At 40.7% G+C, this 13058-nt stretch overlaps 1 non-coding gene and 2 pseudogenes across 1 annotated transcript; all 3 read right to left on the reverse strand.

Moving 5' to 3' along the window:
• Positions 1-264: 264 nt before the first annotated feature.
• LOC127011964 (large subunit ribosomal RNA) lies at positions 265-8108 on the reverse strand (annotated as a pseudogene).
• Positions 8109-8510: 402 nt separating this feature from the next.
• On the reverse strand, positions 8511-8689 carry LOC127011865 (5.8S ribosomal RNA; annotated as a pseudogene).
• A 1203-nt stretch (positions 8690-9892) lies between these two features.
• Positions 9893-11887, reverse strand: LOC127011907 (small subunit ribosomal RNA). The gene has a single exon (XR_007765365.1). It is a non-coding gene; the product is annotated as a small subunit ribosomal RNA (ribosomal RNA).
• Positions 11888-13058: the final 1171 nt, after the last annotated feature.

Here is a 13058-nt window from a genome sequence, read left to right on the forward strand (position 1 = left end):
TTTTTATATTATATGTTTGCCAATCTTCGCGTCACTAATAAGATGACGATTCATATTGTTATTATTAGATGGTCGAGTTGTACTTATATTGATATGTTAATCAAATTGGTCTCTTACTTGAAAATCTAGACCTTAGGAATGTAATATATAAAAGATTAAAAATTCGCCACAAAGCCAAGCAAACAATCAATGCATACAAATAGATTGTTGGTTGAACTTTATATAAGAAGTTCAACACAACAAATAAATTATGCAATTTTATTATCGAATCATCAAGCAAAGGATAAGCTTCAGTGGATCGCAGTATGGCAGCTGCTCAACCACTTACAACACCTTGCCTGTTACAAAAGTCGTTTACAATTGATTCTAGGCTTTGTCATTGTATTAAATAATGCTTTTATATGTAACTAGCGCGGCATCAGGTGATCAAAGATCCTCCCAATTTACTATGTTACAAATTACATTGGCATCACATCCATTGTCGTTTAAAAAGTAAATTATAAACTTTAAATGGTTTAGAAGCCATACAATGCAAATTGCCCCTTATTTATCATTGCAGTCCAGCACGGATACGACCTTAGAGGCGTTCAGGCATAATCCAACGGACGTAGCGTCATACCACTGTTCGCTCGAACAAGTATTGTGCCATTGGTCCGTACCTGCGGTTCCTCTCGTACTACGCAGGAATGCTGTCGCAACAACGTTTTGTCATTAGTAGGGTAAAACTAACCTGTCTCACGACGGTCTAAACCCAGCTCACGTTCCCTTGCATGGGTGAACAATCCAACGCTTGGTGAATTTTGCTTCACAATGATAGGAAGAGCCGACATCGAAGGATCAAAAAGCGACGTCGCTATGAACGCTTGGCCGCCACAAGCCAGTTATCCCTATGGTAACTTTTCTGACACCTCTTGTTAAAAACTCTTTAAACCAAAAGGATCGATAGGCCGAGCTTTTGCTGTCCCTGTGTGTACTGAACACCGAGATCAAGTCAGCATTTGCCCTTTTGCTCTATGTGTGGTTTCTGTCCGCACTGAGCTGGCCTTGGGACACCTCCGTTATTATTTGAGAGATGTACCGCCCCAGTCAAACTCCCTACCTGGCAATGTCCTTGAATTGGATCATACCTGAGTAATTGGAGTTATACCAAATTTTCAAATCAAAAATACATAAATGCACCGTTTTATTAAAGAATTCGTTTGCGATTATATAACAAACTCGTGATACTTTGATCAAGAAGCTTGCATCAAAACCCAATACCATAAGATATAATAAATATATCCGTATAATGGCTAGGAAATGATACACGTTCCATTTAATCAAGTAAGTAAGGAAACAATAAGAGTAGTGGTATTTCATTGGCGATACCAAACCGAGGTCTAATATCTCCCACTTATTCTACACCTCTTATGTCTCCTTACACTGCCAGATTAGAGTCAAGCTCAAAAGGGTCTTCTTTCCCCGCTAATTATTCCAAGCCCGTTCCCTTGGCTGTGGTTTCGCTAGATAGTAGATAGGGACAGTGGGAATCGGATCCCTCCGAACTTATTTAACGTGGCGTGTTCCACACTAAAGGGATTACAACCACGGCACTCACATATGCCCACTTTGGAGCATATAGTGCAGCGGGTCTAGGTTAAGCGCCAGACCAACGCCCCGGACTAGAAGCTATAGCTATGTACATAGCAACCACCCCAGTAGCAATTTAAGTACTTGCTTGTCGGGCAAGCACTTCCCCTTGCGTTGGGGCGAGATCTATCTAAAATCTCTACTGTTCTTTGGGTCGCAGCACCCGAGTTGTATAAACGCAACATCCACGTCGAGCCCGGGGACTCTACCCGCGATATAGGTGTCAACCACAGCCACCACGAAACTCCCACAAGGGGGCCGACCTCAATGAGCAGCCTTGGATAACTGCTCAACCCGTGGTACCGAAAATTACAGGCTCGGTGGGCCTCACCCCTTCAGCTCCGACAAGCTCGGATGGGGCAACCATGTCATATTAGTCGCCTCCTACGACAAGCAATGACAGACTGTGGCAGTATTCTTCGCTGCTACCACACGGCAGGGATGAGGACTAAGAGTCCCTCCTCCGGTTGAACGCCTCCTCGGCAAACGCTGTAAGCCTTCTGGTCTTCTCCTGATCCGCTAGTATGCCATCGAATCCAATCCATCTTTCGCCAACTTGCTGCACACCAAGTCCATCGAGGTCTCGCAAATCTTCATAGTTCGGGCAGTCGCATAGAACATGTTGCCAGTCCTCATATGGGTCGCCACATGAGCATGCGGCAGTGCCCGACGCTCTGACACCAAACAGAAATGCGTTTAGCGATCCATGTCCTGTAAGCAAGAATCCGGTACGCATCGTGAATCCAAAGTTAGGATCGCGATAGGCAAATTCGACATCCGGGATGAACTTGTAGGTCACCCGGCCGGATGACTCTACGCTATCCCATCTGTCTTGCCACGCGTGCAGTATGCACTGCTCAGTACGCACCTTCATCTGCCCTCGGCTAAGACTTGTGAGGTCCTCGCCATAACACAGATCGTACTCCTCCAACGGGTATCCACGCTTAAGCTTGTATTTGGCTGCCACTTGCTTGGCGACCAAATCAAGCGGGGGAGCGCCAGCAAGAACCTGCAGTGCCACAGTAGACACTGTTCGGCAAACCGGGAGGCTACCAAGCAGGATGAGCCTCTGGCAAGAAAGAAGTCGCTTCCTGGCCACTACTTCCTGCGTCGTATCGACATACCATATCGGGGCACCAAATAGCACACAGGGTACCATGAGTCCGGCATAGATGGTCCGCTTGGCTCGAGGACTGAATCCCCAGTCTGCTCGAAGCACACGCGCCAATGCTCCAACGACTCCGGTCATTCGCTGCTTGAGCGAGGTGAAGTGCTTGGAGAATTTCAAGCCTTCTTCGACCGTGATGCCAAGATACCGGCAGCTGCTTACATACGGCAAGCTTGCTCCAGCAAGCTTGACCGCTGGGGGCCGACTAAGCACACCCGAAGGATTACGTGCCAAAGGTGGGCGGGCGTTCTCCTTAAGCAGCATTATCACCGTCTTGCTGGTGGAGACGGCAACGCCGACTTCCATCCCCCACGCTTCTACGATGGACATTAGCTGCGCTCCTTTTGTCTCTAGCACGCTTCGGGATTCTCCCTCGACGAGAAGCAGCAGGTCATCCGCGTACGCGCTCAAGGCGCAGTACGACTCAAGGCGTCGGAGCAGAACGTCCATCAGCAAGTCCCATATAAATGGGCCGCTGATTGATCCCTGCGGACAGCCTCTAGTTACGGGAACATTAACTGCCTCGTAACTGCTTCGGATCACTGCGCTTCTGCCTGAGAAAAAGCTCTGCCACAAGCCCATCTCTCGGCATCCCAGTTCGGCTAATCGGCGCAATGCAGCACTCCATTCCACGTTGTCAAAGGCTCCCTTGAAGTCCACGAAAATTCCGAGCACGTATTTCGCCGGGCTGGCATGAACACTGCTCTTAACGTGCATCCAAGCGTCCTCCACACAACGTCCTTGGCGAAATCCGAATTGCCATCTACAGCCTTCCGGAAGAACTTCCCTCACACGATCCACCATAATGGCCTCGAGCACCTTGCCAAAAACCGGCAGCAGGCAAATTCCGCGATATGACGACGGTTCGCACTTGTCCTTGTCGGGTCCCTTGAGCAGTGCCACTACACGTGGACATTTCCACTCTGCGGGGAAGTACCCCGACCGGACGCAGTTTGAATACAGCACCGTCAGATGCTGAGGTATGGCACGCCACACAGCCTTGCAAATCGTCCCGTTGATACCGTCCATGCCAGGCGAGCGCTTGCTCTTCAACCTGGCGACACAAGCATCAACTTCCGAGACATTCAAGGGCGGTGGGATTTCCTCCACGGGGGCAATCGGTGCGTCAGACTCCGCAGCTGGGAAAAAGTTGCGGAGGAGCACTCGCGCACAGTCACTCCAATTGGTGACCAGCTCGCCATTCACGCGGAGGCACCCAATCTCCGTCCGTCTCTTGCGACCTCGGCACATCTTGTAGACGCGCCCCCAGGGATCGTGCGAGTTTTCTCCCACGATGCGTCTCCAGCTGTTCTCCTTGGTCCTCACGATAAGCTTCCTGTAGTCGGCTGTGGCAAGCCTCAGCTCCACTACAGTCAGCTCGGCCACGTCATCATGCTGATGGCGTCTGGCATCCTGAAGACGGCGCCTGAGTCTCCTGACTTGGCGGCGCTTTGCGCAAAGGTCAGCGGTCCACCAACTTACCCTCGTTCTCGGCTGTCCGGGCGTTCTCCTTCCCAACGCAAGGTCGCACACATCGTGCACCATCCTGCGGAGTCTAGACACTTGTTGGTCCAGCGGCAATCCTTGGAAGTCTTCCGGAATCTCGGCTGCCCTATTCACCAATTCCTGTTCGAACAGACGCCAACGTGCATTGGAGAAGTTCCAGGACGGTACCGGAGATAATCTCCCAACGGCATTCGCGGTCGAGGTGCTGGCCACAACGGAAATTACGTTGTGGTCACTCAATTCCCACTCGTCCACTCTCCACTCATATGTGGCTAGCATATGTCCTGCTGAGTTGGCGAATGTCACGTCGATATCGCTGTGCGATCTTATGTTATCGAACGTGTAGCTTTGACTAGGTTGGTTCAAGACCACCGCTCCCTTCGTCAGCATCCACTCGGACAGCAGCTCACCCCGGGAGTAGTTAGTTAGTCCCTCCGGTCGAGGAGGGAGTTTACTAAACCACATGGGGGACGCTGCGTTCGCGTCAAGTCCGAAGATTGCTGGAGTACTGCTGGCCAGCAGCAGGACAGAATCTAAGTACCTTAGGTACGACTGGAGGTTGTAGCTGTATTCATCCGGTTGCGGGTTCGGTCTACCATTTGGTCTGCTATCGAACTGGCAGTATGCGGCGCAAAGGAAGATTGAGCCAAAACTTCCTTTAATGCACACACACACGCCGTAGTTGTTGGTGAGCGGCTCCACTGGCATGCAGATGACATCCTGGTGGCTGACAAAGATGGCTGCCTTCCCTCGCCGATCGACGAAGCTTCGCACTCCATCCGGCAACACGTCTATCCTCTCGTCACCTGCGTAAGGCTCCTGAACCAGTGCGAACAGACTCTTGCTTTCAAGCAACCGGACTCCGAGCTCGATGGTCGCCGCTCGTCCTCGACCACAGTTTGCTTGGATGAACCTAAACATTAATGTCTAGAGTTCACCCTCGCAAGCACTGCCGCATATACGGGACATCCCGGGGACAGCATGTGGTGTCCCGACGGGTAGCCCTTAAACCGGCAGTTCCGGCAGTCCACCGGCTTCTGGCACTCGCGTGCACTGTGGCCAGTTTGTCCGCACTGTCGGCAGATAGGGACAGTAGGAATCTCGTTAATCCATTCATGCGCGTCACTAATTAGATGACGAGGCATTTGGCTACCTTAAGAGAGTCATAGTTACTCCCGCCGTTGACCCGCGCTTACTTGAATTTCTTCACTTTGACATTCAGAGCACTGGGCAGAAATCACATTGTGTCAACACCCGCTAGGGCCATCACAATGCTTTGTTTTAATTAGACAGTCGGATTCCCCAAGTCCGTGCCAGTTCTGAATTGATTGTTAATTGATAATCGTTATAATTAATAAGAACTAATTGGTTTAACCCAATTAGTATTCTTAAAAATTTTAGCAAGAAAGTTCCACAATTGGCTACGTAACTAAACTATCCGGGGAACAAGTAACTAACATAAATGCTAGAAACTCTATTTACCCAGAACGAGCACATAAACCATGTTATTGTTTCCCAATCAAGCCCGACTATCTCAATCTTCAGAGCCAATCCTTATCCCGAAGTTACGGATCTAATTTGCCGACTTCCCTTACCTACATTATTCTATCGACTAGAGACTCTTCACCTTGGAGACCAGCTGCGGATATTGGTACGGCCTGTTGAGAAGTTTGCGTGTCCCCACCATAAATTTTCAAGGTCCGAGGAGAAAATATCGACACAACAGTATATGTCATGCTCTTCTAGCCCATCTACCATATCTCTCTGCGAAAGACTTCCATGGTAGTACGGCTATAAAACAGAAAAGAAAACTCTTCCGATATCTCTCGACGGCTTCTTTATGGTCGTTCCTGTTGCCAGGATGAGCACGAGGCCCATATTTAATAACAAACGGATACTCAACAGGTTACGGAATTGGAACCGTATTCCCTTTCGTTCAAAATTATTCAAGTATATTAATTTAGCTAGATTTTATATAATATATATATTTGTTTGGCATTTGTATTTTACTTGAAAATTTTCGGCTTTCGCCTTGAACTTAGGACCGACTAACTCGTGATCAACCACTGTTCACACGAAACCCTTCTCCACTTCAGTCCTCCAAGGTCTCATTCGATTATTTGCTACTACCACCAAGATCTGTACCAATGGCAGCTCCATGCAGGCTTACGCCAAACACTTCTACGCATACCATTGTACCTTCCTACTCACTAAAGTTTCAAAATTTATATTACAAGTAATATAAATCATCTACTTTAGCGGTAATGTATAGGTATACAACTTAAGCGCCATCCATTTTAAGGGCTAGTTGCTTCGGCAGGTGAGTTGTTACACACTCCTTAGCGGATTTCGACTTCCATGATCACCGTCCTGCTGTTTTAAGCAACCAACGCCTTTCATGGTATCTGCATGAGTTGTTAATTTGGGCACCGTAACATTACGTTTGGTTCATCCCACAGCGCCAGTTCTGCTTACCAAAAGTGGCCCACTGGGCACATTATATCATAACCTTGAACTTCATATCAAGAAAGTTAAGGTTCTTACCCATTTAAAGTTTGAGAATAGGTTAAGATCGTTTCGACCCTAAGGCCTCTAATCATTCGCTTTACCAGATAAGATTATTTTATATAATATTAAAATGCACCAGCTATCCTGAGGGAAACTTCGGAAGGAACCAGCTACTAGATGGTTCGATTGGTCTTTCGCCCCTATACTCAATTCTGACAATCGATTTGCACGTCAGAACTGTTTCGGTCTTCCATCAGGGTTTCCCCTGACTTCAACCTGATCAAGTATAGTTCACCATCTTTCGGGTCACAGCATATATGCTCAAGGTACGTTCCAGTTAGAGGCATAAATAATATAAATATCATTATACATAACTATATAGAACGCCCCGGGATTGTGTTAATTAGCTATAAATAGTTAAAAAACTAATCCCATTATTAGTCAAGTTAATTACGCTATTAGGTTTATATCCCAATAACTTGCACATATGTTAGACTCCTTGGTCCGTGTTTCAAGACGGGTCCCGAAGGTATCCTGAATCTTTCGCATTGTTAATCCTACAAGTGCATATAATAAACACAAAAATCAATGATAATTATGCCATTATATAATTCCGAAAAATTAACGCACTGTATTCATATAAATCTATCAGCACTTTATCAAATTAATAACATTTATTCTGTGTTAAAATGCAAGCAAATTAATTTGAATAAACTATAAGTTATATTTTATGATAAATTTGGTATGCTAATAGATTACAATGTCCTTATATGGAAAAAATGCACACTATTATCATAATATTGTTTAAATATTACAATTCTAATGATGAATTTTCCATAACGGATATTCAGGTTCATCGGGCTTAACCTCTAAGCAGTTTCACGTACTGTTTAACTCTCTATTCAGAGTTCTTTTCAACTTTCCCTCACGGTACTTGTTTACTATCGGTCTCATGGTTATATTTAGTTTTAGATGGAGTTTACCACCCACTTAGTGCTGCACTATCAAGCAACACGACTCTTTGGAAACATCATCTAGTAATCATTAACGTTATACGGGCCTGGCACCCTCTATGGGTAAATGGCCTCATTTAAGAAGGACTTAAATCGTTAATTTCTCATACTAGAATATTGACGCTCCATACACTGCATCTCACATTTGCCATATAGACAAAGTGACTTAGTGCTGAACTGATTTCTTTTCGCTCGCCGCTACTAAGAAAATCCTTGTTAGTTTCTTTTCCTCCCCTAATTAATATGCTTAAATTCAGGGGGTAGTCCCATATGAGTTGAGGTTGTGTATAACTTTTATATGCAATTAATTCTTTATATATAATGATAAAACATTTTATTAAATTCGTTATATTAATAATATCTGTATATAAATGGCATTTGTTTGATTTAACGAATCAACGAAGAACAATAATATTGTCAACGGTTTTCTATTTTCTAATCATTAATAAGAGACAATTCTAGATAAATTTTTATGCTAGACATTTCTCAGTATCATTTGATTGAAAAAGAAAATATTTCTCTTCGTTTTTCACATTCAAATTATTTACTAATGTGAGATAATGTTTTTCATATATTTTTTAATATTATGAATAAAATAATTAAATTATTATTATCCAATAATATACCATATGCTTATAAAATTTCATTATAAAATTTGTATAAGCAACTTAATTAGCATAGTCTTACAACCCTCAACCATATGTAGTCCAAGCAGCACTATAAAATTAATTAAAGTACATAACAGCATGGACTGCGATATGCGTTCAAAATGTCGATTTTCATGTGTCCTGCAGTTCACACGATGACGCACAGTTTGCTGCGTTCTTCATCGACCCATGAGCCGAGTGATCCACCGCTTAGAGTTTTATAAATTGGTTTCTTAATTTTGTCAAATATGTTTTTATTGAAAGAAATTAAAAATACACCATTTTACTGGCATATATCAATTCCTTCAATAAATTTATTTTTATACCTAAAACGAATGCTGCGAAATGTCTTAGTTTTATATAACCAATATATATCAAAGTATTTCTTTTTAAATTGCATTTATTGTAAATAAATATATATATATATATATTAATACTTTTTTAGCGATATAAATTGAAATTTATATAAAACATTAACCTGTATAAAACCAGGTACAACATTGTACATTTTAGGTTGTTGCATTATCCAATGTATGCGCATAACTGAGATGAACAATACATATCGCAACGCGTGTATATTATGGTCCATATACACACAGTATTTTAATTGTGTTTATATACAATAATAATTTAATATTATTATTTTAATAATTCGATTTGCTTGTTCGAATTTTTATTTGTTTGTTTTGGCTGCTTATTATTTCTCTCATATGTATTAAATACAATATATAATTTTAATATTTGCATTATTTCGATTTGCTTGTTCGAAATTTCATTTGATCTATATTAGATCATATACATTTTGGCAATTCATATTTTATTTGTATTACTATAATGTATTTATTATAATATAAACAAATATTTTATTAACGGTAAGGATATACAATAATAATTTAATATTATTATTTTAATAATTCGATTTGCTTGTTCGAATTTTTATTTGTTTGCTTTGGCTGCTTATTATTTCTCTCATATGTATTAAATACAATATATAATTTTAATATTTGCATTATTTCGATTTGCTTGTTCGAAATTTTATTTGATCTATATTAGATCTCATATACATTTTGGCAATTCATATTTTATTTGTATTATTATAATGTATTTATTATAATATAAACAAATATTTTATTAACGGTAAGGATATACAATAATAATTTAATATTATTATTTTAATAATTCGATTTGCTTGTTCGAATTTTTATTTGTTTGCTTTGGCTGCTTATTAATTTCTCTCATATGTATTAAATACAATATATAATTTTAATATTTGCATTATTTCGATTTGCTTGTTCGAAATTTCATTTGATCTATAATAGATCTCATATACATTTTGGCAATTCATATTTTATTTGTAATACTATAATGTATTTATTATAATATAAACAAATATTTTATTAACGGTAAGGATATTAAAACATTAATGATCCTTCCGCAGGTTCACCTACGGAAACCTTGTTACGACTTTTACTTCCTCTAAATAATCAAGTTCGGTCAACTTTTGCGAAACAACCGTAACACGCAAGGCGTCACAGTGATCACGTCCGGAGACCTCACTAAATAATTCAATCGGTAGTAGCGACGGGCGGTGTGTACAAAGGGCAGGGACGTAATCAATGCGAGTTAATGACTCACACTTACTGGGAATTCCAAGTTCATGTGAACAGTTTCAGTTCACAATCCCAAGCATGAAAGTGGTTCAGCGGTTTACCCGGACCTCTCGGTCTAGGAAATACACGTTGATACTTTCATTGTAGCGCGCGTGCAGCCCAGGACATCTAAGGGCATCACAGACCTGTTATTGCTCAATCTCATTATTGCTAGACGCAATTTGTCCATTTAAGAAGCTAGTGTCCTTATAATGGGACAAACCAACAGGTACGGCTCCACTTATATAAACACATTCAAACACAATAAACATTTTACTGCCACCATGAATGAAGGCTATATAAGCTTCAACACCATAATCCTGAAGATATCTATTTAATATATTTGAGTCTCGTTCGTTATCGGAATTAACCAGACAAATCACTCCACGAACTAAGAACGGCCATGCACCACCACCCATAGATTCGAGAAAGAGCTATCAATCTGTCTTACACACTTATGTTCGGACCTGGTAAGTTTTCCCGTGTTGAGTCAAATTAAGCCGCAGGCTCCACTCCTGGTGGTGCCCTTCCGTCAATTCCTTTAAGTTTCAGCTTTGCAACCATACTTCCCCCGGAGCCCAAAAGCTTTGGTTTCCCGGGAAGCGACTGAGAGAGCCATAAAAGTAGCTACACCCAATTGCTAGCTGGCATCGTTTATGGTTAGAACTAGGGCGGTATCTGATCGCCTTCGAACCTCTAACTTTCGTTCTTGATTAATGAAAACATCTTTGGCAAATGCTTTCGCTTAAGTTAGTCTTACGACGGTCCAAGAATTTCACCTCTCACGTCGTAATACTAATGCCCCCAAACTGCTTCTATTAATCATTACCTCTTGATCTGAAAACCAATGAAAGCAGAACAGAGGTCTTATTTCATTATCCCATGCACAGAATATTCAGGCATTTGAAGCCTGCTTTAAGCACTCTAATTTGTTCAAAGTAATTGTACCGGCCCACAATAACACTCGTTTAAGAGCACTAATGCAGGTTTTTAAATAGGAGGAACATATGAAAAAATACAAGTATCTAAGCACATGTAAGAACTCCACCGGTAATACGCTTACATACATAAAGGTATAGTACTAACCACAATTGTAAGTTGTACTACCCGTATGAAGCACAAGTTCAACTACGAACGTTTTAACCGCAACAACTTTAATATACGCTATTGGAGCTGGAATTACCGCGGCTGCTGGCACCAGACTTGCCCTCCAATTGGTCCTTGTTAAAGGATTTAAAGTGTACTCATTCCAATTACAGGGCCTCGGATATGAGTCCTGTATTGTTATTTTTCGTCACTACCTCCCCGAGCTGGGAGTGGGTAATTTACGCGCCTGCTGCCTTCCTTAGATGTGGTAGCCGTTTCTCAGGCTCCCTCTCCGGAATCGAACCCTGATTCCCCGTTACCCGTTGCAACCATGGTAGTCCTAGATACTACCATCAAAAGTTGATAGGGCAGACATTTGAAAGATCTGTCGTCGGTACAAGACCATACGATCTGCATGTTATCTAGAGTTCAACCAATATAACGATCTTGCGATCGCTTGGTTTTAGCCTAATAAAAGCACATGTTCCATAAGGTTCATGTTTTAATTGCATGTATTAGCTCTAGAATTACCACAGTTATCCAAGTAACTGTTAACGATCTAAGGAACCATAACTGATATAATGAGCCTTTTGCGGTTTCACTTTTAATTCGTGTGTACTTAGACATGCATGGCTTAATCTTTGAGACAAGCATATAACTACTGGCAGGATCAACCAGAATAATGTTTTTATTCATATTTCATTCATATTTTTTGAATAGAAATTAGCAATATATATGTTGTTATAGATTTTATTTCTATCGAATACGGCCATTTTTATATAGCATTCGTATACGTTTGTTTTCCAATTTATACTTGTTTCGCCACTAATAATAACAAGTTTTTATTGATGTCAAAAAGAATCATATTCTTTATAAACACAATATTTATTTTTCATATATTTTCTTTATATATGCACATTTCATTCTAAAATATCATTTTTGTTCGACATACATAATATATTGTATCCACACATGTACAATTTTTGTTTAACCAATATAAGATATTGAGTTAATCATTTGTATTTTGACGATAGATTTAAAATTTATCTATATATATCCATATAAGTCTCTGGTAATATATAAAATAGAACCGAGTGTATATATATAATTATTACTACTATATTTATTTCTTAAATAATATATACTTATATATTATTTATATATATACTCTTTATTATATATTATATAATTTCTTAAATAACTCTCTTAATAGCTATTTTTTATTATCAACAATATAAGTTGATATTAATATTGAAAATGTATTCATAATTACATTTTTATATTTCTTTGGTAGACTTTTATGTACTATTATTATTTAATAATACACATATAATATAAATCATGTTAGCCTACCTCCTAAAATTAACGATAAAATTCGGAAACAATTTGTTATTCTATGTACAATAGAAACTTGGCCTTTGTTTCAACGTTATTATCTTTGGGCTTAAAATATTAACCGCGGAGCCAAGTCTCGTATTCAAATAAATGAATAAAGAAACAAATTTGACGGATAATATCTTCTCTACTGACATATGTCAATAGCAGACGGCCGGCCCATTGACCATCCTATAGTAGTTTTTGGACACGCTGTCTCCCATTCGAGTATATTCAATTTACTTTGCCACTCACCCATATAGTGTTCTCTTATATAATAAGACAACGCACTTTTATATTCATTATATGGATATATTGCCTTCCTCATATTTGCCACACCACCTATAGTAGTTTTTGGACACGCTGTCTCCCATTCGGGTATATTCAATTTACTTTGCCACTCACCCATATAGTGTTCTCTTATATAATAAGAAAACGCACTTTTATTTTCATTATATGGATATATTGCCTTCCTCAT

Source organism: Drosophila biarmipes, unplaced genomic scaffold (genome assembly GCF_025231255.1).
Source record: "Drosophila biarmipes strain raj3 unplaced genomic scaffold, RU_DBia_V1.1 ptg000016l, whole genome shotgun sequence".
Taxonomy (NCBI): domain Eukaryota; kingdom Metazoa; phylum Arthropoda; class Insecta; order Diptera; family Drosophilidae; genus Drosophila; species Drosophila biarmipes.